We start from the raw sequence: 6,000 nt of genomic DNA, 5'->3' as shown, positions 1-6,000 counted from the left end.
TACTCCATGGGAATGTAATTCACAGAAATGCTCCCGACAAGCTCCAGTCCATGGCCTTTCTTAGTTATATCTTTAAAACTGAAGAAGCTGTTTTCAAGTCAGCAGTGTGCGTGAAACTGCTTGTCTGCTGCTGAAAGATCCTGCCACCAATGCTTTTTATTGCTAAAAAAGACTGTCATTATGTAGTTTAATAGCTTTGTGATTATGATAAAAGTGTTTTAAACTCTTTATTCCTTCTTGTAAGAGAAGCAAGGCCTGATCACCTATGTAGTTAACAATGCTGCAGTCATTTCTGCCTTTAAGAACACCCTATACTCTGCCAAGGGAATATTGCCTTCAACGTTAGGAATGGTTTATTGCTTTCAAAGTTTTCCTATCAGTTAAGAGATTTCAAAGATTCTCACTCTGGAGGAATGCCCCTTTGAGGAATTCCTCACAGAAAGAGGTGTCTGCTTTGAAGATGTTCATGTTTTTCAAAACCAGGCACATTTCTGGGGTGTCCTCTTTGAAGACATTTGTATGTAGCACTTAAAAGGTTTCCATTTCGAGTATCTTTCTCCACTGTGGACAGCATCTATTTGAGAATATGTTTTCTCTGTGATATTCTTTTTGATAATTTATACAGTCTTGTAGGAATCCATAAAATAATTCTTATTAAAAGAGCCCAGGAATGAAACACTGTTCCTACATAAGGTGCAAAAGGATTTGGAAGAACTTAATGCAGGATGGAAAACTGGACCAAAAAGGATTCCATTTTCTAACATCAAAGAGGAAAGGTGAGCTCATCTGTCACTTCCATGACCTTATAAAAATTACTGTGAGACACTTTTTACTCCTTTTAAATGATTTGAGTTCAGAATTCAAGTTCTGGTATTCCTGAAATCAATAGCAGAAATCCCATTTCAGTCTAGCTGTGCAAAGAATACACTCTGAAATTGCTGTAAATCTTGCTTTCTTTGAGAATGCATTGCTTTAATTTACTCTGTTACCGGGGAATTGGAGTCTTTTCCTTGCTGGTGCTGAGGTTTGAGGTTTTTTAAATGTATCTTTTCTCCATTTTGTTTTAGTAATCACAATTATCATGTCTGTAAAACTGAGCAACCTCATGCCTTGTACAAGACTGGGCTCACTGTGTGTACTACATATAGTCTTCTGTCTGATGATGGCCTGTTAGATGGAGGGTGAGTCAAAATACATCTAAGCCATTCCTGAAGCTTACATCTAAGACGTGCCTTAAGCTTACATCTAAGCCTGGTTTTGGGATACTTACTCAGGCTGTGACTTAAACGTCTGGTCTGAGTTTGTTCCTCTCTGCAGGGCTGTCCTGGGTTCAGCAGTAGCAGTCATGTTTTTTCCTTTGTGTTAACTGGTGCAGTGCTGTGTTTTGACTTCTAGTTTTGAGAACAGCGTTGGTGAAGCCGATGTTTTCGGTTGTTGCTAAGTGATGTTTACCCTGACCAAGGACTTTGTGAGGCTCATGCTCTGCCAGGGAGGAGGGGAAGCTGTGAGGAAGCAGAGACGGGGCGCCTGACCTGGGCTAGCCGGGGAGGTATTCCATACCACAGCACGTCATGCCCGGGGTGGGGGGTAACTGGGAGTTGCCCGGAAGGACAGGGGCTTCCGGGTGGAACTCGTTTTCTTGGCCGGTGGTATCGTATTCTCTTCCCTTGTTATTTTCCCTTATCATTGTTTTAGCTGATAGTAGCGGTGGTGATTTGTTGCTGGACTGTTCTTGTCTCAACCCGTAGGAGTTGCACTCTCTCGATCCTCCTCCCCGTTCCTCCGGGAGCGGGGAAGGGGAGAGCCCCGGTGCAGGGAGGGGGGGGAGACGAACACGGACCTTGATTGTTGTCAGCTTGGCACCACTCACTGGGAGTGAGTGAACAAGTTACCTGACTGGGTTTAAACCACGACAGTTCTTTTTGGCGCCCAACGTGGGGCTCGAGGGGTTGAGATAAGAACAGATCTGACTGGATTGATAGTCACTCGTCACAATGCTGATTTATTGGCTCTCAAGGTTTTTCCTCTTGATCTCACAGTTTCAGTATACCATATCTTACGTCCATCCGGTATTGGCTGTATTAGTGTTTTTCAAGTGTGGGGCTTGGGCTAAGGTTTTTATCCCATTGTACTTTATGGTAATGACTTGTAATACAATAGAATCATTGATCATGAAACTGATCTGGTTTATGTTCCAGTGCAGTCTGGATCAGTCCATGGCAAATGGTAGGGCTGTGTTTCCACCCCTGGGGCAGTCGGTTCCAAGTGAACTGGACACCCCTCCAAGTAAAAGCAAACTGGGGCCTGCACTCTGCTGCCAGAGCAGGAAGGGTTCTCAGACTGCAGATAAGGAGCTGGAAGCCTGAGAGTGGGAGCCTTGAGGTTCTCCTCTGATATAAATGACTGTGAGCCTCTCTATCTAGACAGTGCAAAGCCAAAACAGATGAGTTTAGATCACCTGCAGCAGTGGACTTGCTTGATTTTGCACTGGAACAGAAGAACAGAAGAACTGGAATACCTGCCAAAGCAGGCATACTGGATGAAGAGGTTAATCATCACCACCACCCAGCCACCCATCAGCATCTACCTGCTGAGACATGCCAGGACTGGACACTCATCTGCACAAAGTAACAGCTTGCCAGGGAGTCACTGAGCTAAATGCTTGAGCTCAGTCAGGTCAGCCATACCCTTACATAAGGACAGCACAAAATTCAGCGAAATTCAACAAACTTGTACTCAGAAGTAAAAATCACATTGAAGCCCGTACATTTATATTGTGTTGGCTCCTCAGCTGGAGAACCTCTATAACCTGCAATGCTGATTGGCAAAAGTAATTGTAATAATGAGGGAGTCTTTAAGAATTAAAGCTGCTCTTTCTGTCACCCACACATAGAAATAAACATTAAGTAATGGTTTTAAAAGTATTGTGCTTAGAGATTTTGTAATGGGTTGTATGACTGTCCCTGTTGGATGACAGTAGCTATGCTGTCTGCAATGTAAAGATCTGCATTCAGAACAAAAGTGACTCATTTCACTTCTTTCCCACGGCAGAATGCAGTACTCTCTTCCCAGAGCCGCAGCCCTGGCTGTACACAACCCACACATAATCTTCACTCCACTACCTATCAGCTTAGGCAAAACCCGAAGAAAACCTGATAATATGAAATAGGTTTGCAATCACCACTGTTTGTAATAAAAAAGTAAAACTGGTCTCCAGCCCTGAAGAAAGTAAATGTACATGTATTTAATCACAGTGGTGGGAAAAGGTGAATTTGTTCTGGAAAATACATCTCCAGGTAGATACAGTACAAGCAAGAGAGGGAAGCTGGGCAGGCAAATAACAATCTAGTTGTCAAGAACTGACCTCTGAACTGATAGGAATGTTTACTGAGGTACAGTATGAGCTATGTCATGTGTTTTTGTGTTTGAGATGGTAGAGAGCAGTAACGCTCCCAGCCTGTCCCAGATAAGCTCTTTCTAGCAAGGATGCTAGACAAAAGAGGCTGGAGAGCAATCTGGATTCAGACCAGCAAGGCAAGTTCAGGTCAGAACTTGAAAAAGAGACTAAATCTGTTGAGAGCATTGTGCTTGTAAAAACTACTTAACAGCTTCAAAACTTAGTTGAATAAACCAAAGTAAATCAACCACATAGACTGCTGGGGAGAAATGCTGATCAAGGCTATTGTTTACAGGAACACAAAAAGATGAATAGCTACTAATAAATGTTGGCCCTTTGCTCAAAGGCTTCTGGGGAATTTGTGAAGTTGATAAGAACTGGCTTAAGCTAGAATAATGTGGTTTCATATAGCAAAGACTGGTAAACTGAAGGATCAACCTTTCCTATAATATCTGGAGTATCTGTGGTACTAAGCCACACCATGCAGTGACACTACTGTTAATAACATGAGGAAACTAAAGAGACAGGGCTGTTTTGTTTGGTGACAGGGAGAAATGAAGAGTTGCTTCTGTTTAAGTGCACCTAATAGCCAAAAGCATCATATTCTTTGCAAGAGTCACTAAGTTTGAGTTTTAGCATTGTCTGATTAAAATGCGATCCAAATTCAAGAAAAGAATTTGTTGCAACTCTGCCCAAAGCTCTTGAAACTAAAGTGATTCAGGATAAACAGGTACCTTCTTTGATATATGAATAATTTATGAGTTATTAATACTAGATTATTAAAAGATATTAAACAGAGGGCAAGAAAACCAGTGTATTTTTAAAGCAGAGGGAGGCCACTGGCAGGGTACCACAGGGACCTGCTCTGTTCAGCATATTCTTAAATGATCTGGTAAAAAGAGTGATTATCGAGGCGACCACGTTTGCTGCTGATGCTGAATTATTCATGGTAATAAAAACAAAAGCTGACCGTGAAGAATTGTGGAAAGCTCTCATGATACTGTGTGACTGAATGATAAAATGGCAAGTTCAATCCCATGGTAAAAAATGGAAGTAATATGCAAGGGAGAAAACCAGCCAAACTATACATGCAAAATCCTGGAATCAAAATGAATTACTTCCGCACAGCAAAGAGTGCTTGAGTTAGGCAGGGGGTCTGTGAAAACATCAGCTCGTGGCTTAGCAGCTTTCAAGCATGCAAAGGAGACTGGTATTATGAGAAGAAAAAGGATGTAAAACCAGAAATAAACCAGAAAGCATTTGTTATGCACCTTTATAAAGCCATTTGATTCATAACTTGAATAATGAGGACCATTAGGGGCTTCTAGAATAGGATTAGGAAAGGTGTCGGAAAAGGCAAAGCATATTATTGAAAATATGGAATGATTCCTAATAGACGAGACATTAACTAGAGCTCTTGAAATATAACTGAGGATGATCTGATGAACGTATGTGCATTCATGAATGGCATGGTTAGGTGAACTGGGAAAATTATCTATCTTTTTTTAAAGAAAAGAACTAATGGACATTGAAGGAAATTCTCAGGCAGTGGGCTTGAAACAAACAAAAGAGAGTATTTGTCACACAGTGATTTCTTAAGCTGCGTAACTTGTTGCCCTAGAATGCTGCAGATGTCCAAAGTGCTCAGGCAAATACTTGGACAAGATATTCCCTGGGAGTATGGATGCTATTTTTTATCCCCAGCAACTCCAGGGACTCAATTTGGGACAGTGTGTTGCAGAAAATACCTTCGTGTGCTTCCTCAATTCTACTGAATGCCTTTCAGTAAGCATACACCATTTATACGGCTACTGAACTACACAGTCTATTAGTTATTAGCTGCTCTGGAAATAAAAAGGAAACAACCAAAAAGGAAACACCTAAATGAGTCAATCACAGAATCAACTAGGTTGGAAAAGACCTTGGAGATCAGAAATCCTTTTGGAAAACGAAGTATTCTTGCAGCAATAAGATTACCCGAATTTAAAAAGTATGGAATCTTTGTACAGCTAATAATAATATCGACACTTAAATTTTTATTAGGAGGGGATATAAGGCCTCATGTTTCATGCTATAACAATGGAATGTGGAGGGTTTTGCAAGAGGTGTTTTACTGAATGAACAGTTGCCTGGTATTTTATTGGGAACACACTGATTGTTACTAGCTTTTTTTTCGCCTTCTAAAATTAAATGCTGTAGGTAAAATTCGGATTTATTATCACTTTTACGGATGGCTTCAGGGGGACCAGAGTTTTGCTCTATGAAGTCACCTACATTATTTCAGCAGGATTTGCAACCTCAGCTCCAATGTCTTTTCTGCTATAAACATTCAACTCCTCAGTCTCCCTTATATGGAAGAGTATCTAACTCAGAGGATAAACAGAGTGAGTATTAGCTCACTTAATCAAATGGATTCTTGTAGGTGTCATAAAAGAAAGAGAAAACAGAACTATTAAAGATGAGAAACACGGGTTTGAAGATGGCATTATTAGTAAAGCAAAGGAGCTTAAGCAGGACAGGAAGTGAGATAAATCTGATGGAAAGAAGATTTTCTACTAATTGCTGAGAAGTAGAAGGATCAGTACTTCTACCAAGAAAAAACA

This window comes from Pezoporus flaviventris, unplaced genomic scaffold (assembly GCF_033815535.1).
Source record: "Pezoporus flaviventris isolate CSIRO_AGI_PZ_B2104156 unplaced genomic scaffold, CSIRO_AGI_Pfla_v1 ptg000001l, whole genome shotgun sequence".
Taxonomy (NCBI): domain Eukaryota; kingdom Metazoa; phylum Chordata; class Aves; order Psittaciformes; family Psittacidae; genus Pezoporus; species Pezoporus flaviventris.
Note: the sequence above shows the minus strand (reverse complement) of the source record.